Below are 27,591 nucleotides of genomic sequence, written 5' to 3'. Positions count from 1 at the left end.
GCTTTAATTTATTGTGAAAGACCCTCAATTCATCTGTAATATTTAGATATTTCTTTTTCTTCCCTGATTAGTCTGCATTTTTGTTTTCTGCCCAAATCAGAAATGCTTTTGAAGATTTAAAGTAATAGTACTGATAATTTATTTCTAAAAGTAATGTTTTTCTGTTATAAGTAAGTAGCCTTAGTTAAATGGTAAGGTAGGTCCTCAAAGGTAGATTTTACGTCTATTTAACAGGATTTCTTCCTAAAACATCATTAAAATATAGCCCACAACATTTTGTATTCCTAAATTACTTTAATCAAGCATTAAAAATATTTACTTATAGTCATCAATACAGTATTATACACTTAAAATTATTAAGAGTATAGATTTCATATTAACCATTTTCACCATGAGAAAATAAGTTTTTTAAAAAATGCTCTTGCAAGTGAGTGAGTGACCTTCAGAAATATTGTGAAGTATTACCATGGCACAAATATATTTTTTTAATAAAAGTGACATACCAAGTACTGTATTAGATTCTTGAAGAGCCAAAAAGAACTATGGCATTAGAGTTGCTTCTCGAATGTTCAGAAAATTTGAAATATAGTAGTAAATAGAAATCTAGTTACAGAATTCACTCTGTAAACTTTAAATCCTTTATTATAACATATATTACTTGCAGCCATAATTTATTTGGAATGTGCATGCCAGGTCACCCACTGAAAAATAAGCTTTACATGTCTTAGCTCTAACATCCCTTGTTAGTCTGCATCTTAATGTGGATTACCAGCTCATCCTATTCCAAGCTAGTCCCCTGCAATATGGTAACTCTCCATATTGCTTTCAGGTATGAAACCCAGTGACAAGGAATTCTTTGTTTTAAGTATGCCAAAGAAGTTCAGAGGTTGATGGACAATACCATTTTGACTGTTTGAGCTACTAAAGCAATCCAGATATCCCTGAACCTCCACGATACTCACATAGCAAGTGTCCAAGAGGTATAATCTCCAGAGGACAATCTTCTCAGTCCCTAGTCAGATATGTTCATGGAAAAAAAGTAATACAACAGCACTTCCTGGATTTTCAAAACAGAGGCTGCTAAATGAAGTAATTGACCAAGGAAAAATCATCCACTGTCAAGTTAGGTGTTCCTTGCTATTTCTGTTCCTCAGGAAATCATGTGAGCTTTTGTAGCATATGTTTATTACACACACCTACCCTAAAACAACCTTGGGTGGATAATTTTACTTTTTTGGTTGTCATCCTTACCTTTTCCTATTGCAAGTAGATAAATTTTCTGATGCATGTGAGTACTGTATTATATATTGCATATCCTGGATTTGGAGCTAGAAGCAATATCTGGATGAAGTATTGGTTTATCTTTCCTTTATGTGGAGAAGTACATTTTGAGTAGAAGTGATCAGTTCTGAGAATGCATACACAGAGAGGTGAAAGTGGGTTGCACTTACTCTAGGGACTGGGTTATCTGACACTGTGGATAAGGGGGAACAGAAACAAAGTGAACTTTAATGGCCAGTGAAAATATTGTGCCACCAAGTAAATAAACCATGAAGCCCACCTGAACTAATAGAAGTTGTCAGCAGCTTTTAATGCCTCCTTCTATTAAAAAAGTTTCATGAAACATTTTTGTGAAATAGAAAACACACAGAAATATGTTCAAGACTTATTAGTATAGTTTACCAGTATTTCTACTTTTGACACACCATGATGTAGCTTTGCATTTTTAGGATATTATATGTGCATAAATGCATACTACATGTAATCTCTGATGTCTGAATATTTTCAGCTTACAAAGTGTTTGTGATGTCCATGCGTGTGATTGCATGTATTTTTAGTTCATCTATTTTTATTTCATAAATGCATCAATGTTTTATATGCATGATGGACATTTGTGTGCAGTTTTAGGCTTTAACAGAGAATGCTGTTTTAGACATTTTGTGCATAGCTTCTGGTATAAACATATTCTAGAAGAAATAACTGGATGGCAATATATGTGTATTTTTAATTTGTCCTTTCAGTGAGTCCTTTTGGAACTTTTTTTTTTCTTTTCTGGAAAAAGAATCTCTGGGCAGGAATTCTGAGAAGCCCAGAATCATGGTGAAGAGCTCATTAAAATGGATTTTTCCAGTCTTAGTACATCGGATTGTAAGGAGGTGTGCATAGCCAGACTGTATGTAGTGTGGGCAAGAGCTTCTGAAGCATGATGAGCTGCATACATATGGTAGTAGCGAATTGGCACTTGGCTACATAAGACATTTCTAATTTTGTAACTTTCACTTTAGCAAGCTTAAACTGCTACTGCCCACAAGCCATGAAAATTATTTCTGGCAATTTTTAATTTAAAGAGCTAGGCTTTTGATCCCTTGATTCATTATCATGGTCTTTTTTAGGTGACACCGTGCCCCTAAGAGGTACATTATAAATCTTTTCGGATAACACTAGATTTTAAATTACTTTAATTTTTGTATCTTTTTAAATCTGCACACCTTTTAGAGTTTTGCATGTTGTATTGAAATGACAAGTGGGATGTGTATCTAAGAAGAAAAAGTGCAATCTGGAAAACCAAAAAAATGATAAAAATTAGTATAGCTCAGTGTTATTAGTTAACATGTTTCAAGTTCTGAGATCAGAAAGAGACATGAGAATTTCCCCTTTCTCCTCATAAATCTTTTGAAAATACTAATTTTATGTAAATAGTCATAGCAAATTGAAGAAATTAACTTATGGCTATGATTAACTTAACTCTTTTGTATAGAGGTTTGCTTGAACAAAATATTCCCATCAGTGCAACATGCTATGTTAAAACATATACCACAAAATTAAAATGTATTAGTATAAATAAGCTACACCAAGATTATTTAGTCTTTAAGAGGAAGCTCATCTCTCATAGAGTAAACATTTAATTTGAGGTACTGATGTAATTAAATTGGCCTGTGCTAATCTTGCAAAAGTTGATTTAGTTCTGTATTTTTATCTTAATGTAATAGACAAGCTCTATGTAAAGTTAATTAGATGCTATTATATTATTGCATATAATCTCTAAATACTTAGGAACTTTTTAAAACTATGTACTCCTAAGCAGGTCTAAGCATCAAAATCAATAGAAAACATCTTTATAAACTTCTAAAATCACTTAGCATATTTTGAAAATGTAACTATTTTTTGGTAAGGATAAACAGTAAAATAAAAGGGAGAGAGTTTGACATGGAGCAGGTATTCAATAAATTTTATTGATAAATAAACTAAGAGAAAGAAAACAGTTCTAGTTAATCTTTTCTCACTAGTCTTAAGACTGTTTTATTTGTGTTCATAAGGAGTATTTTAATTTTTCTATGCTGGAACTTTCCATTTCCAAAATGAGGTTTTTAATCCTGGATGCAAAATAGTAGCAACTATCATGAAATCTACCAACAGATCCTGATAGATTTTGGACATTATCATTAGCTTCAAGATTGTAGTGCTTCAGTCATTCACTCATTAATTTGAAAATATTGCATATTTACCATGTGGAAAATACAGTGAAATCTTCAAAAGATGCAAAGTTTGAAAAAAGACAACTTCCTGCCTCTAGGAGCACACAGTCTGTCAAAGGAGACCAACAAAAGTTTAATAAATTATAACATTGTATAGGCATATTGAGTCAACATAGATTATAAGTTCCATGAACTTGTCATATCTGTGTTAAATATTTGAATATCTTCCCTGATAATAAAATTAATACACATATTATGAGTCATGGGGAATAATAAATAGGTTGCACAGTGCTTTGCACCTAATGAAAAAGTGGTGATTTTTGTTGAAAGAATGAAATTTAGTTAACATTTATTTTATGATTGCTATATTCATATTAACATTTTAAGTGATTTTATATATATACATATACATACATATGTGTGTATGTGTGTCTACATACATATATATATATATATATATATATATATATATATATATATATATGAAATGATAAAACTGAAGCTGTCCTACCTCGGGGCTCTTTGGATATGGGGAAGAGAAGGAGACCTCATTCCTCAAACTTAGGTGTTTTCTTTTTCCTTGCTTGTTTTTTTGTTTGTTTGTTTGTTGTATGCAACACTTACAGTTTAAAAAAGATCAACCTAGATTAAGCACCATTGTCATAATCATCATGAGGTAATCCACAGGTCCAATACACCAGAGTTTTTCTGTAAACTCTGATTTTAAGGATTTTATGTTGATGTTCATGAAAACTTATTCCTGTAGCTTTCTTTTTCTGTAATGTCTTTCTTTTGGTAGTAGATTAATACTGGCTTTCATAAAAGGATTTGGGAACTGTGTCCTTGCTTTCCATTTTCTAGAAAAAGTTTTTGTAGAATTGATACTATTGGTATTATGACATCTTTATGCGTTAGATCAAATTCACCAGTTAAAACATTTGGACATATTTATTTCTTCATGGAAGAAGTTCAGTCAACAATTTAATTTATTTTTCAGAGGTAGAACTAATTCTTCTTAAGTTTACATGGTTTATGTTCATGGAATTTGTTCATGTCATCTATAATAGCACATCTATGGGCATAGAGTTGTTTCTAGCATTGCCTCCTTAATTATTTAATAATGTCTGAGATTATTACTGATTACTCGTATTTTTAAAAAAATGTGTTAAAACACACATAACATAAAATTTCCCATCTTAATAACCGTGTTTAAATATCTAGTTCAGTGGCATTGAGCATGTTCACTTTGTTGTGAAAGCAACATCACCAGCCATCATCTTGCAAAACTGAAACTCTGTATCTATTACACAGCTCCCCATCTTGCTCTCCCCATCCCCACATAACCACAATTCCAATTTCTGTTTCTATTAATTTGACTAGTTTGTACACCTCATATGAGTAGATTTATATAGTATTTGTCACTTTGTGGTTTTCTAAGTTGTGTTTTAAGTTCATAATGTGGTCTATTTTGATAAATGTTCTATTAAATATACTTGAGAAGAATGTATATTTCCTTATCGTTCAAGAGAGTATTTTGTCAATGTCAACTTGATCAAGTTTATTGATAATACCATTCTTATAATCTATATTCATATAGATTTTTTCCTGCTTGAGCTATCAATTATTGGAAAAGGTGTGTTGAATTTTCTTACAGTAATTTATTTGTCTGTTTCTCCTTTCATTTCTATCAATTTTTGCCTTACATGTGTTGATGCTTCATTGTTACATGCACATATGTTTAAGATTGTTATATCTTATGGGAGAATTGACTCATTTATTATCCCGTAATCCATTTTTTTCATCTCTGATAATCTTCCTTTTCTGAAGTCACATCGTCTGAAATTAATATAGCTAGTCAAGGTTTTTTTTTTTTTGAATGTGAATAACAAGGTGCATATTTCACCATCTGTTTATTTCTAACCCACCTGAGTCTTTATAGTTAGTGTGCATTTTTTCCATAAACAGCATTTGTAGGAACTTTATTTAAAAATTTAATCTTATAATCTCTGTCTTTTAACTCTTACATTTGCATCATTCACATTTAAGGGATTATAGATATAGTTTGAGTAAAATTATCATCTTTCTAACTGTTTTCTATTCATTGCATGTTTTTCCCCATCTGTTTTTCTGTAAACTCTGATTTTAATTATTTTATTTGATTCCATGTCGTCTTCTCTTTATACTTCTTCTTTAAAAACTCATTTTTAGTGTTTGTCATAGGATTTACTCTATAAATTTGGAAATAGAACCACCTACAGGTAACACCATACTATTTCTTTTGTAGTTCAGGTACTTTATAAGAGCTATTACTCTTGTGTCTACTCTGTGTTTCATGAGAATTAAAGACTTGTTTTATGGTGAGATACAACACAATGACACTTGGAGAGATGAAAGACTGAATTCTATTTAGTTATAGCTCCCAAGCATAGAAAGCCACACAGGGTCACACAAGACTTTGTAACTAGGGGCAGTATAACCAGCAAGCTTGAACTATAGTGGGATACACACACACACACACACACACACACACACACACACACACACACACGGGTAAGGGTAACTAGGTTTCACTGGTTTTCCTGATGGCTGGCTAATTTGAACAATTTTATGATCTCCAGGGAAGAAAGTCTGTTCTTACTCATTTGATACCTGGTCCCAGAATATGGAATCCTGATATGTGAGACAGTTGGTGTGCGTTCACAGTGGCCCAGAGAGTAGAAGCCTGATAAGGGAAGTGTTTGGAGCGGGGGTTTAGCAAGCTGTCTGTGAAGAAAAATCAAACATTTTTAACCACAACTTCAAAACTGGGTCAAGACAATGCCTGTGAAATGTTACATTGCAGTTGACACCTCTATAACTTGACATAGTAGTCTAGTTTTGAGCTTAATTGTTGGGGGGATTAGCTTGGCCTGAATAATAGAGACCTCTAGAGAGTAGGGCATCAGTTGCCCTAACCAGCATAGAAAAATTTTTGTAGTGACAGTAAAAGAAGCCACGTGGAAGCATGAGGAGTCCCTGAAGCTGGCCAGAAGCTGGCTAGCTCCCTGTTTATTGCTAATCAGGATTAAAAAATCCATCATAACAGGAGCCTCTTGTAATATTTTGATTGAATAAGGGAATGTATTAAAGTTGTGAGTTATGTTTTTTTATGTTGACAATATAAAGTGTAGTTATTTCACTAATAGTGTATGTTTGTTTGCTTATTCATTTTTATTATGCTGTCTTTATCTTTTATTTAAATTATTGTGTCCATATTTGTTTACTACTAAATTACTACTAAATTCATGTTTAAGTCTAACATACTCTAGTTTGATTTCTATTCAGACTACTTATTTTATATTTCTTTTATCTTTTTTCCTAATTTTGGACTATACACATTTTTCTTATTTTTTAAATTTACCTTAAATATTGCAAGTGACACCTGGTTAGTATTTGGATGGGAGACTGCCTAGGAAGACTAGGGACCGTAGGCGTGAAAGATAAAAAATAAAGGATTATAAGCTGACAAGGTCCTTGCAATCTGTGAGGTCAACCAAGGGTTGTCTCACTAAATAAACAAACAAACAAATAAATAAATAAATAAATAGATAGATAGATAGATAAATAAAATGTTGCACGTGACACTATCGACTTAATTAAAGTCTGATATAACTCAGTGTCTATACTATTTCATGAATAATGAGAGCATATTAATACGTTACATCCATTTACTTTCCATCCAGGTATTCATTTCCAAGATTTTAATCCTGTCATGTATTTTAATTCTACATATACTTAAAACTCCTCAACAAATACTTATCTTGTTCTACGTAGGCATTTACATTGCTTATTTTAGTTTTTATTTCAAAATGTGATACTTTTCACTTTACCTGAACGACTTTTTTCTAATTATTAAGTTTGCATCTACCTATGATAAATTTACTCAGTTAATCTTAATCTAAATAATTTTCATATTTTGTTTTCATATTGGAAAGTACCTAAACTGAGTGTGAATTATAGATGACTTTTTTAATTTCAGTATTTATGGAGATTTCATATTACAAGCATTCCATCATCTTTCATAATCCTTACTGAACCTTTTTTAAGGTCATTATTTCTTCTGCTGCTTTTCATATTTACCAGGGATTATAAAAGTTCTGTATATGTGGCTTGATGTCTTTTCCATTATTAGAAAGTTCTTAGCCATTATATCGCTTGGTAGTACTTTCACCATATTTTATGTGATCATTCCTCGCATGTGCCAATCATACGTATATTAGACCTTTCAACACATTCTAATGTTTCTTTGAGTTTAAAAATTTTTGTATTCTGTTGTTTTATATTTTCCCTCTGTTTTTCCCTCCACTGTCAGGATATAGTCTGTCAATCTGTATATCAGTTTATTAATCCTCTCTTTCAGAGCATTTACTTTTATGTTAAAGTCATCTATTAGATCCTTAGGTTTATTATAATTTGGGGTTCAATATTTTTATTCCCAGCCACCCTCCTTCTTCTTCTCTTCCTCTACCCTATTATCATTAATTATAGCTTTCTGATGAAATTCTCAGCTTGCAACACATTTTCTGGAACACACAGGTAACGGTTATTTTAAAAGATTTTTTAGTTTCTCAGATATTCGTGTCCCTAATGGATCTTGTATTTTCTGCTTTTCTTTTGCATTTTGCCCATTTGATTTTATCCTTGTAATATTTTATTGAATATTGAATGCCGTATATCAAAAATTACAAAGATATTTTAAAACTTTCTATGATAATATTTTTCTCTTATGGCAGCCCTCTAAATCCAATTTGAGATTGCATTTCTTTGATATTGAATTCTAACCTTTGGAGAGTTTCTCTGTTTCTGGATTCTCTTTACTTATTAAAATATTTCCCTTTGCTAATTACAACATAAAGACCGAATGTTTATAATTCACCTTGTTCTTAGTGGACAATTAACTCTAATTTTTGTATCCCATCTCTGAGATTGCAAAAAGCTTATTTGGCTGCCTAGCCTCTTGACCAATAATTTGATTAGGGATTTTAATCCAATTAGATAATGATAAATGAGGTGAGGTTTCAATCTTCGTAATACCCTGTTTTCAGTTCAAATTCATTCATGGAGAGTAGCCTTCCAAGGATCCAAATGGAAACTGTTGGATATTTAACAGGACTCTTTCACGTGTGTGAGTTTTTAACTTTATTTTTTGTCTTCCTAATGTTATATGACAGTATAATAATTTTTATTCAATTTTGCTCATTATAGAATTAAATTTTTAGCTATAAGTTCAAAGAAGTTTAAAGGAAAACTTAAAGCTTTTTTTATCTTTGAGAAATTCAAAACTATTTCATAAGTAGAATACACTTTTTTAAAAACACCTAACTGAAAGTTGACATAGTTGCTTTAAAAACACTCACTCTCTATACCACAAACTTATCCTCTCTTTTACTTACATTTGAATTAATATAATGCTATTCTATGCCTGCCTGTACACCTAGACACAGTTTATTCTATTTCTGAAGTCCTGAAGTTTCAAAACATAAGAAAGAAATGAAAGAGAAAAAAATACATGTGTGTGTATTTTTATCTCCCTTTACATTATTTCCTTTTGTGTGTGTAAATGTGCAATCTAAGTCTTGCATTCCTGTTTCAAATGCCACTACATATATTTAAGGCCACATTTCACTTACCATGATATTTAAGTAGATCCTTCACCTGGTTTTATAGAGACATACTCTTTTCCTTTTTAATTCATTTTGTAATGGTATTATTTTATTCTTCCAGGAATACTCCTCTAATCAGGCCACTCCAATGATAAAAATTTTCAATAGCTCTTTTTTGATAAATAATAATGCCCACATTTCTTGGATAATCATTTAGTGTCTACATAATCCTATTTATCATGTCATTGTATTTCTCACAATTCATGACATTTACTGTTAAAAATGCAGAACAAATAAATACTTTCAATTGACGTATGAAACTCAGATGATCTAGTATTTTATTGGACTATTTTTGTAAAACCGTCTTCATATCCAACCTGGTTGCTTTTCCAGGGCCTTAAAACACCACCTCTCTCATCATTTTTTCCTACAAATCAGTATTTTGCATTGATGATATTTTTATCCATATATCTTCTGGAATGACTTTCTATCTTATTATATAGTTTATTTATGTATTTTATCTTCTCAAATAATTTGAATAGTCTTTAGAGAGCAAATTTCATATTTGATTAATGCTTGTTTGCTTACATCATTCAACATAGTGGCTGAAATCCTGCTGGGTCCCCAAAAAATTGCTGAATGAGTATATTGGATTTCTGTTGTTAAGTAACAAATTACCACAAGCTTGGCAGCTTAAAACAATACCACTCATTATTTAATAACTTTGTAGACTGGAAAGTCAAGCAAGCTCAATGGAGTCTCTGTTTTGTGTTTCACAAGGCTGAAATCAAGGTGTTGACTGGGCTGGGTCATACGTGGAGTCTCTGGGGAAGAATGTTTCCAAGATCATTCAATTGGTTGGCAGGATTTATTTTCCGTAAGGTTGTAAGATTGATGTCATTGTTTTCTTGTTGGCTGCATCCATGGGAGTCTCTCAGACTCTAGAAGCTATCCATGTTATTTGTCATATGTGCTCCCCCACTGCTACATATACATACCCTCTCATGAAATCTACAATGTGGCAAATCCTCCTTGTGCTTTGATTCTCTCTGACTTCCCTGTTCCATTAAGAAGGGAAAATTCTCTACTTCTAAAGCGTTCACCTGATTGGGTCATGACCACTGGGCAGATCTTATTTTACTTTGAGTCCTCAATTACATATGCAAAGTCTCTTTGCCATGGCACCTAGATTAATACTTGACTAAAGAATGAGGGAACAAAAATATTTTAATTATTAGCCTTAGAATTTTGCCTATGTCAGTGAATAAAAAGAATGGTCACCATTATGAGTAACATCCAAAACTTTGAATACTTGACGGTAGAAGATCTTATGCATGGATTTTTAGGAAAATTTTAGGCAGTATGGTTGCAATCTTTTTAATGGAATTTTTATAATATACATCAATATTCAAAGCCTTTGTTTTATTAGTTTTATCTTATACTGTGAATTTAAATTTTTTTTTATTCAGCAAGACTTTTTAAAACCTTATATTTGACCCATGAACTCTTATTATTTAATTTAAAGGAATATTTTTATCTTCTTGGAAAATACAATTGTAGAAAATGACACAATAACAATTCTTATTGCCAGTTAAAGGATGTATTTATTTTTTCTCTATGAGATGTTAGAAGTGGTTTTCAGTAAAATAATCATAGAAATATAGAAACTGCAGTTACATACAAGATCCTGAAAGAAAGCTGAAGAGGGTGTTTATTATTCTCATTGTATAGGGTAATAAATAATATTTAAATTAATTGCCCAAAGCCACATCATGGGTAAGTGTCATAGGACTTGGAAACTGGGTCTTATTTTACTTTCAGTGCTCCTTCCACTGAATAACAACTATGAGGTACCAATTCTTATAAATTTATATGACACAAATAATTTTATTTCTTTGTAGGCCATGTCCCCAAGGCATGTGCTTTGGGTTAAATTCTCACTGGAACAGCAGCTATTTTAGTATACCTTCTTCAGTTTCTTCCAGTTAAAGTTACCATAAAGTTATGAAATATATTCCGGCCATATATTATATCTTAAAATGTGTACTTTTAAAGCTAACAGGGTATACTTCTGATGAAATAAAGTTATATTATGTTGACTAATGAGAGAACAAATTATATTTTAATTAGGTTTCAATATCTGTAGAATAAATGTGGCTTTTAAAAGAGAATAATGCTTTTAGGCCATTAAAAATATATACTAAGAAATAATAAAGACACTCATATTCTTCAGTATACATGAACTGTCTCTGCAATATTTTAGTGTTTAAATATTTCTGTTTTGATCATCATTATCACTGTTGACCCCACAGCAGCGAGGGATCTCATAGGAAGAAAAGGATTAATTTAACGCTCACTTCTTTCATACTTCTTCCAAAATTTAATGCTAATTGTGCTATATTCCCTTTAGTGATTTTTCGCACAGTAGAGTAAAAGTTTCTACTATATTTAAAAGTAATCTCAGGGACGTGGTTCCATAGTGTAGCAGTTAGCACATCTGCTTTACACACAGAAGGTCCTGGGTTTGTGCCCTGGTAGAGCCACGGTCCATGGTCCAGGGGGAACCATGCCACCCTGAACAAGCCCAGTGTCAGATCTCAGCAGCTAAGCAGGGTCAGGCCTGCTTAGTACTTGGATGGTAGACCACCTAGAAGGACTTGGTGCTGTAGGCATAAGTAATAATGAAAGAGAATGGTCTTTTCAAAAATAGGCATTTATAAATTTATTTAACAAATATTTGAGTAGTACTATGTCTATTAAATATATTTGATCCATAACATAATTATTGGAAGAATTAAAAATAATTCACATAGTAAATTGACATTTTTGTGAAAAAAGTCAAATACAAAAGAGAAGTAAAATGTTGAAAAATAATAGCATATAATAATAAATTTGTTAATAAGATATTAAGCATAGTTCTAAATTTTGGAAATGGAAGCTCTAGAAGAAAAAATGTACATTTATTATAATCAATTATCAAAGTTTTAAATTAAAAAAATCTTTGTAATTTTTAAACAACAGGTCATAAAAATATGGTTCATTATTATTAGTTGAATTTATGAACAAAATGATTATGCTTACAAATTGATTTATTCAAAGAAGTAGAAAGCATTCTCTGTGCTTCTAAGAAAAAATATATTTTCAAAGTGAATTAAAATTGGTGTAAGTTTAACAATACCAGAAAGTAGTAACATGTTACCAAAAAGCAAACAAACAATTTATGGAAACAAAATTGATGTGCCTATATACATTGTTATCCAATGTGAAGATTACAAACTGGCAAATTAATTAAAATGCAGTATCTTCTATGGCCACGCCACCCTGAACAAGCCCCATTCTGTCTGATCTCAGAAGCTAAGCAGGGGCAGTCCTGGTTAGTACTTGGATGGGAGACCACCTAGGAAGACCAGATGCTGTAGGCGTAAAAAATTAAAAAATAATAAGGCATTGTAAGCTGACAAGGTCCTTGCAATCTGTAAAGCCAATTAAGGGTTGCCTCGCCTAAAAAAAAAATGTATTTAGGTATTCTTTTAATAGAAGACTGAAGTTTTAAGATATGAGCCTGAGGCTTGTTACTGGAGTGTTTGGGAAGAAGTCAGGGTGCTCAGGAAAACAAAGGGAGGCACAGGGGATGATGTTACTGAAAGTGCCACCTAGAGGCTCTCTTGTGACCGGGGTCCTAGAGTGAAAACTGTTAAGGGCGATAAGTTGTTACACGTAGTTACAGTGCAATATTACTTAAAACAAAACAAAACAGAAAGCTTATAATATTTTTCTTTTGGATATTCTCTTATCAAAATTTGATTGTTGTATTCATTGGAATTTTAAATGCAATATTAAAAATTAATGAACTACATCACTATCTACATTTTCTAATTGAAATGATCTAATTCTGTCTGTAAGACTGTATAGCTCATAATTTATTTTTATATCTAAAGTTTTTGCAACTTTATTTTTGCCTGTCATTAAATATTACATAAAAAGTAAATACAGCTTTGGAATATTTGACACATTTCGAATAGACTTAACAACCATTATTATATTGCATTTGTGAGATAACAGAAAACCTATTGCTCTCTACCCCTGGTCCCAGAACAAAGTTCCTAAAAACCCTTATAATTTCCTAAGTGATAAGAGCACTAAAAGCCTATCTTGTTCTAATATTGGTCTTTGACCTCTGTTCCTGACACAGAGCTGCTGAAATCCTTGTGATTTCCTGGATGATACAAGTGTCTTCTGTTTTATTGAGACAACTCTGTGTGGGCTCTTAGATGACCTGGATAAGGCTAGTCACAAGAAAGACTAATTCATAATTAGAAGCTTGGAATTTTTATTCCCATCCCCATTTTCCTGAGAAAGGAGAAAGGCTGAAAATGGAGTTAATGATCAGTTATGCCTGTATGATAGTCTCCATAGAATGGGATTCAAAGAGCTTCTACATTAGTGAACATGTGGAGATTTGGGGAGAGTGGCATGCCTAGAGAAGGCTCGAAAGCTGCATGCCCTTTCCCCAGACTATGCGCTTTTGTAATAAACCCATAATCTAGTAAGTAACATGTTTCTCTGAGTTCTGTGAGCCATGCTAGCAAAATAGTCAAACCCAAGGAAGGGGTCAAAGAAACCTTTGATTTATAGCCAGTGGTTCAGTAGGGCAGATGATAACCTATGCTTGCATCCTGAGTCAGAGGACATTGTTGGAACCTCCAGTCTATCACCAGTTGGTCAGAAGCACAGGTGTGACAACCTGGCTTGCGGCTGGCATCTGAGTGAGGGGCAAGGCACTCTTCTGGGACTGAGCCCTTATCCTGTGGAATCCGATGTTGTTTCTGGGTAGATAGTGTCAGAATTTAGTTGAATGGTAGGAAACCCATATAGTATCACAGAAAATTGCTTGGCGTGGGGTAAAACATCCACACATTTGGCGACTAGAAGTGAAGCATTCTGCGTGAACAGGAAAGAAGACACACGGTAGGGAGAACGACATGAGAAGATGGAAAACTGAGGTTTTTCATTTTCAGCATTAAAATTTCTTGTGTTCATTTAACAAATAGTTATTGTAGTGTGTTTTGCTTTATTTCTTAAATATATTCTACTATATTGAAAATCCCAATTACAATAAACTTAAAGGAAATTAAATGTCATTTGTTGTATTTTAATGTTACACCCAAAACTCTTTAAGTAAATGGGATGTGTACCAGAATTGAAAAAATATTTTCATGATACAGAAATTTGGCTAGTAATTATTTGTTGTAAAATGATCTAATCTTTACTTACTTCATTTATTTAATTTTACTCAGAGATTTACTTATATAAACGAGTAAGAGTTTTTGCTATTGTTGAATATGTATAAATCCCATCTAAATGATTAACAAGTTAGAACATATGTGATTCGATGCAAGTGATAGAATTACCTGGGATCATAAATACCTAGATGTGGAAGCAGTTGTTTGCTATGGACATTCTTTAACAGGTGGTTTTTAGAGGAGGTAGACTCACAGTTTGTCATTAAGGGGAATTTGGGACTAAGCTCCACATGGAACATCTGGTTACTTAAGCAGAATTCAGAAGATAATCTGATCATCTCTTTGGCAGTCCAGGCCTGTTTTCACTGTACCTCATCATAATTTTTGTCTAATTGGTGTTTACACCCCCAAAATGAGAACAGTAAAGGAAATAAATACTCAATTTTAATTTTACTCTAGAAAAAAAGGTCATCAAGCTTCTTTGTCCTGATCCCAAAATATGACTAAATATCTGTTCCAACTAGAGAAATTTAGATTTAAATGAATTAAAGGAATTTTAAAAAGAAAAAAAAAAGTTAAAGGAATTAAAAAAAGAAAGATATCCTTTTCATGACACTGAAATTAACAGGCACTAATATAAATAAAACCAAAACTTAAATTGTAAACAGAACACATAAGTGAAATCTTAAATAAAATCTTAATTTAATTTCTTTGTTTAGCAAATAAAGAGACTGAGACAGATTTAAAAAAGCAGACTTAAGAAATTTAAGAATCCAAAATTTATTGTCTTGAAACTTTTTCCCCAGCTGAGAGGCAACATAGTAAAATGTATAAAACATGGATTCTGGACCTGGGATATGGTTTTGATTTCTGGCTCTGCCATTATGCTTGCTGAACTGCTGTGGTAGTTGCTTATTCTTTGGCCCCCATTTCTTCATCTCTAAAATCATCTAACTCATGGACTTGTTATAAAGATTAAGGGAGTTAATATTTGCAAAGCACTTACAATACTGCTTATATATCATAAACGTATGAATATTTACTAAATAATTTTATAAATATAGATAGATGATAGAAAGATGATAATTAGATATAAGGATTTATTTAATGTGTGTAGTCTTTCAAATATAAGCATCACAGTAGACTATCATTTATTTTTTCCTATTAAGTGTTTGTTAAATGATAGATAATGATAGCTATCAATAGACAACTCTGAAATAAACTCTAATCAAAATCAGATGAAAATGTCTCACTTACATGTGATGGACATTGAGTCTTGTGTTTCTGGGTAAAACTAGAAAGAACACGAGAAGTGTATGGGGTATGTAGACATCTCTGGAATAATAAAAATAAACCTGTTTTAACTATTAAGTACATTAAATGACTATGCAAAATCAGGCCTAACTCAATAGATAACTGTTTTAAAACTTTTTTTAAAAATCTAATAAACATTTATATTACTATAAAGAAAGAATTGAATGGTAGGCAAATTTTCTTTAGAATAATAATACTCTATCATATCTTTTCAGCAAAATTTACATAAGTGTCTTGTTCTTACTGACACATGCAAAAAATTATTAATAGCATGAGTAGAAACATATCATTTATCATTCAAAGATGATATTGATTTAAAGTACAAATTTTAAAAACTAAATTTAAATTAAAATTTAGTTCTCTGTATGATTATCAGTAACTAAAAAGCAAAAGCACAACAAGCTTTGTTGCGAAATTAAGTAAATTTTAATGATGGGATAGGTCTACCTGCTTAAGTGAAGTAATTTCATGTTTATAGAATGATTCATGTTCTGTGAATTACTAAATGATATATATATATAATCATTTTATTAATAAATAAAGTACTTGTATTAGTGGAAAAGGAGCTCTGAGCCTATGCATTTTATTCTCTCTACCAGATTCTCAAAAATAAATAAGATTTATTGCAGTCATATACATCATGGTAAGATTCCATTCATGATTAGATTCCATTTACAAAACAGAAGACTTAAATAAATTTTGCATTTCTATGGTACAGATGGTTTAATTTAAGTACCAACAAAACCATGGCCAACTAGATGTGAGAAACATGCCCAATACCTAAAAAATTTAAGAAAAATGTTTATGCCAATCTGTATGCAGAGAGAATATAATGCTGGTCCAACGAGAAAAAGGATGGTGTTGTGTCATCATACAGGTGCACCTAAAAGTCCAAAGATGGAAAAGCCCTTTGTATTCTCATGCCTATACATACCCTTTGATTTTAGATACTATCTCATTGATCTACATTGTTGATTTTAATAACTTAATATGTGATCTAAGAATTCTCTAATTAAAAGCACATATGAGTAAATAGTGCACTTCAACTTTTGTTGTGACTGCGTAAGAGGATTTGCTTTCCCTGATACAACAAAACCAGCTTTTTTTCTTTCTTTTTTTTTTTTTTTGGTTGTTGTTGTTTTTGTTCCTAACAAATCAAATTATTGAATTACAGTTGTCTTATGGAAACTAAGTTCAGAGGAAAATTTATTGTACTATATGGCTGATGATTCAAAAGTTTTATTCAGTCTTTGAGAGATAAGAAAATATCTCAAATAAAACTTTTTACAACCCTATCATACTTTCTTTATCTTTTTACTAGAGCCCCTTGTCAGCCTTTGATTCTACTCCACTAAAGTTCCCAGTAATTCAGCTGTCCCAAAGTGATAACTTCTACAATATTCTATAATTGCAAACCAGCTGGTAGAACTTCAAGAGACCAACAAAAACTATCTTAAAAGGATATTTTACAAACTATTAGTTGCTTAGTTACAGTTTCCCCTCACTGTTTGAAGTATTCTGCACATAAAATATACCCAGGATTACCTAATTAAAATAGAGAAGAAAAAATTTCCATGTAATTTATCTTTCAGCAAAAGCATAGTTTTATAATAATCCTTCAGCTGTATTTTTCTCTCTAGTGCCTTTTCCTAACAAAATGTACACCATATTCAATAATCCTTTCACCTGTAGGTCTACTGGGTACTGTTAATAATAACTAGACCTTTGCTATTTGTAGAGAAAGCAGCCCAGTGAAAATGGGGTCAGGAAAATCTCTTTTTTCAATGGATACACAACTTCCTATAGAAAAGAAAGGAAAGTTTTAAAGTTAACTTCCCAATATGTAGAAACATAATTTATAGCCATTCTATTTGATTTTTTTATAAAAATAAATTTATTTCATTTTATAATTTCAGGATTACATTATGTGGAATCATGTTTCAAGTGAATTACTCAGGCAAAAAGTGTTGTTTAAAATACAATTGTGGTCGTTTCTCTATCAGTCATCATGTAAATAATCCTTTATTTGTATACTTCACTTAAGTCATACTTTTCTTGTTGGAAGATTTAAGTGGAGGGAAATCGTGGTTAAGGATATAGTATCACTTTGACGTGAGGGAGTATGGGGGACAATTTGATCCAAATTGATACTCTAGTAATATTGGTATATAAGACTGTTTACTTTTTGAACTTATTAAAAACATTTTAAAGATTTCATAATGGAAATGTGCTATATTGGTGGAAATTTAAGGGCACGATGGACAATTGCAGCAGAACTAGGACCAATCAAGTCTAGTTCAACCTCTCAAATGATGAGGAAACAGTCTCTTTTTCAACCCTCTTTTTGGTTTTTACCCAGGATTTCATTGAACATTCTAATGGCACAAACTCAGAAAACTGCTTTTCAAATCTCTATGCAAATTTTGTTTAAAGACTGTGAATGATACAGACTTAGATATATATGTATATTTACAAGCTTATTCCTGAGATTTTTACAGGACCTGTTTCCTAAAGAGGTTTCTAATTCAATAGGCAAGTTAAAAACAAAATTGGAAGAAAGGACATGTAAGAAAATGACTAATACATTGTGAGCAAATAACACAAAGTTTGACATTTCTTATGAGATCTTCAGTTGGTTTAGGCTCTAATCCGTATGGGATATGTGGTTTCTTTTATTCTTTGCTTCAAATTTTTGCAATGAGCCTTCCCTCCTACCCCTATTCCACAAATAAAGACAGAATAGATTTTTAGCAGATGAGAGCTTTAGTAAACTCAAAAGATGATGAGACAATAATGTGAAAGTTGCTGTTTCTCAGTAGTGAGCTGATTATGTGCATTTTGGCCTAGTATTTCAAGAAAGGCTACACAGTAATCAGTTCTAAATGAGAATCGGTAAACAGAACAATGTTTGATAGTTTGTTTTCAGCAGGATCTGCAGCCAAGATAGATTAGGCACACAAGGTAAACTGAGTTCCATGTAGACCTCAGAGGCCTAATGCATGAGATTTTAATTTCAGTTATTTTTGCCAAGCTTAGGTTTGGCAGTGAAAAACTTCCTACACCAATTTTAGTAATTACATTTAAGGCCAAGAAGGATCTGGAAGGATTAACTTCTCTACAGGCATCCCTTTATTTCAGGTCTTATTTGGCTCTGGTTGTGTTAACTTTATGTATTCCAAGAAGTATGATAGAATGCTTATGCTAAAAGTATTCTATCTCCAGGACTGAAGGATGCTCTGGTCATCAAGAAAGGCCCATAATGATTAGTCATATGCTTGGGTGGCATAGGCCAAAAAACTAGGTGCAAATGGCAAATAAATAAATAATAGGTAGATAGATAGATAGATAGATAGATAGATAGATAGATAGATAGATGCGACAATAACAAAGACAACTAAAATTGTTAAAGGGAAACCTTTATTTTTTTAAAGCTTCCTTTGTTTTTAAGTGAAAGAATCACAATTATAATAGTGCTCCTGACCTCTCTAAATCTTCTAAAAAATCACTCTTCTAATAACTCATTCTTCCAAAGGAGAGTGATATAAAGATATTTACTTACAATTTTGATTGTAAGATATAATCTATTTTCATGTATACCTGCTAAAAAATAGATTCGTTTGTAAAACGCAAGGTATGTTACCTATATATCCAATCTATATCCTACAACCTAGCTTGATCAATAATAAAAATGACATTTTAATTTTTACTTACCTGATTTTTGTCTATTTTTATTTAGTTCAAAACTCAATGGATATAAGAGGGATTTCTATGATGTATTTTCTGAAAACCATAACAGAAGATATAACTAGAAAAGTAGACATGAGAATCTGGAATGGAAAGAAGCATGGAATAAAGATGTTTTTTTCACTAATCACGAAGTTATAGTTAATAGAATGCCCTAAGGAGAATGTCCAGAGTGAAAAAAGGGAAGCTTTGGGTGATTCTAACTTGTAAATGCCCCTAAGAGATAAGTTCAAAAAAGGGAAAGTAGAAACAGTACTTAATAATAGGTGGAAAAGCAGAACACTGAAAAATGTCTGGTGTGTATAGGAATGTAAACTTTATTGGCACATTATCGAGTGCTCATTCTGAGGAATGTTGTTGCTAGTCATTGGGTAGATTTGTTTGACAAGTTAGTGGAGAAGAGGCGATGAACACAGCAGAATAGAAAACATTCCTTAAAAGTATAACTGTAAAGGGAGGAAAGAACTAGACATTAAAAGCAATGGGATATGATAGTCAGTGATTAATTTTTTTTTCTTAATAGGGAGACATGAACACATTTAAAAACCAATGGAAAGAATTCGACGGAAGAAAATAGTTGAATATACAAGATAAAAAGGATAATTTAATCAGGAAGCACAACTTATAACTTTTCCCTTAAACTTCTAAGTATCTTTCATTAACAAAGGCTTACCAATATTTCAGGAAAATATTACTAGATATCTTCAAAATTTTAATCTTTTTAAAATATAAGATTTTTTGATTAAATGTTAAATAATAAAAGATATTTTAGAAACTCTGAAGATAAATATATGGATTTTCCCCTTGTATCTGATAAAATTCTGCACCATTGATATTGACAGTGTGGACTTTAGACTTAGACAGACCTGGATTTGCTTCTTTATAGTACCTAGTAGCTGCGTGACCTTAAGGTCTTTACTTGTCTCTGTTTGATACCATTGAGATTGAACATTTCGATATAAAGACATTTACTTATTTATTTTTTCATGCTCTTTGTCCAATGTTCTTTGTTGTTGTTGTTGTTTTCTTTTTATCTCCTTGATTTAAAAAAATTCCATACAACAGTTTTCCTATCGTATCCTACCAGATAGTATTGGTTCGTATTTAGTTTGCTTGATAAATATAGTAACTTAAACCATTTTGGTAGATATATCTGCATTGCTCATTATTTCTTGCTATAATACTATGCTTATAAAAATTTCATCATTCAAGTGAACTTTTATGTGTTTTTGAAACAATTTAAAACTGAAATGCATTCTGGCATTGATCTCATGATTAATTTTGCCAGATATTGGTGATCAGAAAAGTCAGGTGTTCATGTAACTTATGAAAACATTAATTTACTATGTTCAGTAAATTTTAAAGCTGAAAAGGATAATTATAAAATATATGTAAGGAGTAGAATGAGAATACAGAGAGCTTGTGGTGCTCAAACTCCAGTTTAAGCAAAAGGACATTACTGTCATCCTTGAAGTCCCTGTGTACCCCTTTAAGATCCTGTTATAAGTCTTCTACCCTCAAAAGCATTTACTCTCCAGATTTTCTTTGTAAAATTCCCTTGATGCTCTTGACAGATTTATAATCTTAAGTTAGAATCCCTAAATATGTGTATTTTTACATGGTTTTGAATTTGAAAATGGAATGTACAACACACATCTTTTAACGTGTTTTTGAATTAATGTAACATTGATTAATAGCATTATACAAATTTCAGGTGTACATTATAATTTAATATCTGTATATACTATACCATGCTAACCATCAGAAGTCTAGTTTCCATCCATTACCTTATAATTGACCTCCTCTGGCCATTTTGCTGCCCCCACCTCTGGTAACTGCTAATCTGTTGTCTGTATGTATGAATTTGTTTTCGTTTTGATTTATTTATTTTGTTTCTTGTGTGTTTTATATTTCACATGTGAGTGAAATCATAAGAATTTTATCATTTTCTGTCTGACATTTTATTTATAAAATACTCTCAAGATCCATTCATATTTTCCCAAGTGGCAATCTTTCTTTTTTATGGCTGAGTAGTATTCCATTATGTGCATATGTGTGTGTGCGTTGTATGTATATTTCTTCTCTCTTCATTTGTTAATAGACACAAATTGCTTCTTTATCTTGGCTATTGTAAATATTCTTTGGATAAATGCCCAGAAGAGGAATTTCTGGATCACATGCTAATTCTATTCTTAATTGAAAAATCATCATACTGTTTTCCATGGTGGCTATACCAATTACACTCCCACTATACATATTTTTGATACCTTTAGTTTTTTTACAGTCATATTACTGAGATTCAATTATGTAACGGCATGTAGCTGTGATCGATTTTTACTACTGTATAGTATTACTTTCTGACCATACTGCATTATGATTATATTACAATTTATTGATTCATTGACTGTCAGTGGACATTGATAGAAATTTGGGTTGTACCTTTTTTCTCTCTCTCTCACAAACATTGCATGCTTTACACATTTGCTTTTATATAAGCTGTCCTATAAATTATACACCTAGGAGTAAATTGCTGGATTAGAATCTTAAACTTTATTCGATAACACAATTTTTTTCCCCAAAGTTGTACTCACTTGTATTTTCATCCACAGTGCTTGAAGAATTAGAAATATAAAGATAATTCTTTTAAGGGATATTTCTGTAAAAAGAAAAATGGAACAAAGATGCATGGTAGCTACTGGATGAAAAAAATGAAATTATGGATTTTTTTAGATTTGTGTGTGATGGGAGAAATAATACCAAGTACATAAGTTAATGTGAAAAAAATCCTCTGGAATTTTAGACGTTATTATAAAGGAGTAAAAATAAAAGAATCCTTTTATAGATGAAAGGATTATGATTTAGTGAATACCTGGTGAGACTTGCTCTAGATGAAAGTATGGATACTTTGCTCAGTGAAAACAGTGTGTGGCTACAGATTCTGGATGGGTGGGTTGAAATCATGGGAAGATTCTGTACAATTCAGTTTGCTCCTTCTTCTCATCATTAGCTAAGTAGTAAGCAAGGCCATTAGCTGAAATTGTATGGATCTATTTTTTTTTTTTTATGTTAGAAGAGCATTATTGAGTAATCACTTTAACTTTTGCTATAATTAACGTTATGCCCCACTCTCCACACCCTCCTCAATTTCTTATAAACCACAAATATGAGTTTGGTTTCTACTATTCTACGGTTAAGAAATAAATTACAAATATTTAGAAATATGTGTCCATATATAATATTTAATACTTGCAAATGATTTATAGCATATTCTGTGAGTAATGTTCTACCAGTTATTAATATTATTCAACACTGTGTATGTCTCAATGTAACAGAACCATTGAAAGTGGTTAAGACTCAGTCTGCCTAGGTTTAGATTTCGGCTCTAACTTTGACTAGATCTGTGACCCTAGATAAGTCTCATTAATTTCTACTAAATTTGTATTATCTTTAAAGTGAAGATAAAGTGTGCCTATCTTATTAGATTGTCAATATTATATGTTATTTATAAAGCACTTAAAATAGTGCCTAACAAATAATAGACATTATTAAAGCAATTGTTAAATAAGTATATAAATGTGTAAATATTGCTAAATATAGTTCCTGATTGTTAATTTTAATTGCCGTATAATATTTTATCATAAGTTTGTATTTAACCTTTTTCTTTTGATGGTTGTCCAAGTTATTTTTAATTATGTTTCTCTACAAACAAAATTATATAAAAAATTCTTTGTTTACCCCTTCGTGCACATGTGGTAGTTTTTATTTATGGTCAATACCAGGAGTGGAAATTGCTGAACCAATCATCTTGTATGAATATTTCCAGTTTTAATAAAGACCTGGCCTCAGTGTTATTGTTGTAATGTACAACCTTTCTTGCTTGTGAACCCATTTTATGACACACTCATCAACATTGATATTGTCAGACTTAAGCTTCTGCCATTTTTAACCAACTTAATGTAAATATGTTCTTATCATACATTGTCCTGATTACTATTGAGATAGAGGATTTATTCATTTAGCAAATATATATGTAGTCTGTACCATATGCCACATATACTTCCTCTGAGTATTTAGGGATCTCTTTTTATTCCTGTGATGGTGGCAAAGAGTTGAAATTGGTGATTATTTTATGTGTGTGTAATATTTTTATATATTTATTGTATATCATTTTCACCTACATAAATTATCTAATCATATACTTTGATTTATTTTTGTATTGATTTATAGATGGTATTATTATTAAATCTGGAAATCTGTACCAGTACTTTTTGCTTATTTTGAGTTGACCATTGTGCTGCTTTTGGTGTTTTACTCAGTTCATTTGTGTTTTAGCTTCACTTATAGTGCTTTTTAAAACTTTTTGTTTCAAGGTAATTGTATATTCACATGAAGTTGTAAAAAATAATAGGTGTCTCATGTAACCTTCACCCAAATTATTTCAATAGTAACATCTTTTATATAACTGTACTTCATGAAATTAGGACAGATACCATTAACCAATTTTATTCACATATTATAGGTTTTACATCAACTCAGTGTGTTAGTGCTATACAATTTTATCACATATGTATATTCATGCAACTATCACCATGATCCAAATACAGATCAGTACCATTGCAACGATCCATTATGCTTCTCTTTTATAGGCATGTCTACCTCCCTCCCTTCTCTCTTTCCTAATTCTGTCAACTAATCTGCCCTCTATCTCTATATTTTATCATTTAAGATTGTTACATGAGTAGTATCAAGCTATCTAAACTTTTAAGATTGACATTTTTAACCAGTATTCTGTTTCAATGTTTTTTTTTCCTTTTTTGTTTTCAATTTAATTAATTTTTAAAATCTTATTCTAATTATTTCATTTTTTTACTTGCTTTGCTTTTGAAAAAACATTTTGGTCTTGTTTGTTGAAGTTGGAAGTCAGATGATTATTTGAGGACTTTTCTAATGTAAGGATTTAATGTTATAAATATTTCTCTCAACATTGCTTTGGTTGCATTGCATGTATTTTTGATATGTTTCATTTTAATTCATTTCTACAAATGTTTCCTTTTAAATTTCATCTTTGCTTTATGGATTATTTAGAATTGTGGTTTTTAATTGCCAAAGTTTAGAAATATTTAGTGATGTCTCTACTATTGAATTTTAGCTTGATTCCATTAGGGACAAAAATATACTCTGTGTGATTCCATTTATTTTAAATTAGTTGTATATTATTTTCAGGATTTGGAGTACTTAAATAAGTGTTTTTATTTTTTGAAGTTTATCCTGCTCTTATTGGGTAGGGTGTCCCATATATGTCAGTTAATCTTCCTGGTTGATTACGTCGTTCAGAGATTCCATACCCTTGCTGATTTTCTGTCTTAGAGTTCTATTAGTTGCTGAGAGTAGGGTGCAGAAGTCTCCAAAGATAATTGTGAATTTGTCTATTGATTCTTTCATCTCTATCAGTTTTTGCTTAATATATTTTGAGGCTCTGTTTTTTTACTTGTTTATCCATTTCAGATTGTTATGAGTTCCTGGGATTGATCCTTTTATCATTATGTAACGTCCCTTTTTGCTTTCAGTAATTTTTTCTGCTCTCAAGTTTGCTTTATCTGACATTAATATAGATGCTCCTGTTTTTCCATAGCAATGAATATTTTCCTGGCATATCATATTTTCCTTTTATACAAAACCTACATATGTTGCTGAATTTTAAGTGATCTTGTTAAGTAACAAAATAATATGGATTTATTATTTTTTTGTTTGCTTATTTTTAACCAATTCTGTAAGTCTTTGCTTTTTAATTACTATGTTTAGACCATCTGTTTAATAATAATTGATATGTTAGGGCTTAAGTCTGCCATCTTAGTAATCATTTTCTTTTTCCTTTTTTTTTTTTTTTTTGCGATCTTATAGGTTACTTTATAATTTCATCTTGATGTATGTTAGTGTTTTTGAGTGCATTGCTTTGCCTAGTTTTCTTAGTTTATTTAGGTATTGCGTGTATGTATGTATGTATGCATGTGTATACACACACACACACTTACTGCAGCCGACTAGTGTCAGTGTTTTATCCTTTTGAATGATGTGTGGGAACCTCATTTCCATTTAAATCCCTTTAATTTCTCAGGCTTTTCAATACCTTGTATAACAGATGATGCCATAATTTTTACTTTAATTATCACGTATTTTAAAAACATTTGTAGACCAGAATATTTACACATTTCTGCATTATTTGTTATTTTTTTCTTCTTAATGCTTCAGCATTTCTTCTTTGATTAGTTTCTGTTTGGAAAATTTATTTAAATCATTCTTTAAGAATTTCTTTATGTTGGAGATGTTAGTTTTTTATCTCAGAATATTTCATCACTTCATTGCTAAAGAATAGTTTTGTCACTTAGTCCACTCAAGCTGCTCTAACAAAATATAGATTGGGTGGATTATTGATGATAGAAATGTACTTCTCACATTTCTGGAGGCTGGAAATCCAAAATTATGGCGCTGCCAACATGGTTGGATTCTGGTGAAGGCCCTCATTCAGGATACAAACTGCCAAGTTCTCACTTTGTCCTCACATTTCTGAAAAGACAAGAGGGCTCTTCTGAGCCTTTTCTATAGAGCAATAATCTCATTAACTTGCCAAAGCTCCCACCTTCTCACACCAACACACTGGGCATTAGTATTTCAACAAATACATTTTGCGAGAATGCTAACATCAAAACTGTAGCAGCCAAATATAAAAATGTAGTTGATAGTCTTTTTTGTTGTTGTTGTTGTTGTTGTTGTTGTTGTTTTACTTTTAGCACTTGAAAAATGTGCCATTTTATTCTGTCTTTCATTGATTCAGATAGGAAATATGCTGTCATCGAAATTGGTGTTTCTCTGTAGGCAATATGTTGTTCCTTTCTGGCCACTTTCAAGATTTCATTCTGCATCTTACTTTTTAGAAGTATAATCATGATGTGTCATAGTGTGAATTTTCTTTTGTTTATCTTATTTTGGAATTCTCTCAGATTTCTGAATTTGTATGTTTATGTCTTTTGCCAAATTTGGGGAGTTTTCAACCATTATTTCTTTGAATACTATTTCAGTCCAGTATTTTTTTTCTCCCAGTCTGGGACTCCAGTCATACACATGTTGGTTCTGTATTGATTGTCCCACAGATTCGAGGGTCTCTTCATTTTGTTCTTTCATATTTTTTCTCTGTTGTTTAGTTTGAATAAGTTTTATTGATCTTCTCTAAAATTTATTGAATCTGTCTTCTGTCATAGCCACTCGACTACTGAGTACAGCATGTTCGTTATTACATTTTTCCATTTTTAAATTATTTTCATTTAATTCCAGTAATTTCCAATGAAAGTTATTCTACTTACATTTGGTTAATTTTTATAAGTTCTGTTTCTCTGCTGTTTTATTTTTTTAGTTTTTTAATTTGATTAAAAAGAATTTGCTATTGCCTACTGAAGTATTTTTATGATAACTGCTCTAAAATCATTGCCTGATAATATCTGATTTGATGTCAGTTGATTATCTCTCCTCACTGGACTTGTGATCTTTCTTTGTTTTCTTTTCTGTTTTGTTTTGTTTTAGGGGTGCATTTTTAGTGTAATGGATGACTTTTAATTTTATTCAGGACATTTTGTCTAATATGTTAAGAAATTCTGAATACAGTTTAAATGCTTTACTTTAGAAAACAGTCATCATATTTAGGTTTTATCTCCAGAGTAATAAACTGGCATGATGTACCTACTTCATTGGGCTATGATTCCGATAACAATTTTATTTTAAAACCTTTGCTGTGTTGTTTGAGTCTCCTTGGTTTTACTGTTTCAGTTGGAGTTCTTGTTATTCTCTGGTAGTGCTTTTTGATATAGTGAAAGTTGTTTCCTCAGGCTTTGATGTTTCTTGGTTCTAGGTGGACAAAGAAATTTTCTGGCTTGCAGGGCTACATAGTGCATCCCAGACTTCTTACTTATTGTGAAGGAGTAAGCCATGTCTGAGTCTCCAGGGTGTTTTGTTTTCTCTCAGGGGTGGCAGAATTCTTTGGCCTGTGGAAGTGAAGATTGCTTCCCATTCTCGATTGCTTGTCTCGTGGTATCCTAACTGCCAGTCTCGTCAGGCTATTCAGTAGCTCTAGCTTAGGAATGGGATTCTACGGTCCATGGAGACAAAGAACATTTACCAGAC

Source organism: Rousettus aegyptiacus, unplaced genomic scaffold (assembly GCF_014176215.1).
Source record: "Rousettus aegyptiacus isolate mRouAeg1 unplaced genomic scaffold, mRouAeg1.p scaffold_m13_p_11, whole genome shotgun sequence".
In the NCBI taxonomy this organism is placed as follows: domain Eukaryota; kingdom Metazoa; phylum Chordata; class Mammalia; order Chiroptera; family Pteropodidae; genus Rousettus; species Rousettus aegyptiacus.
This window is presented reverse-complemented; position numbering follows the sequence as displayed.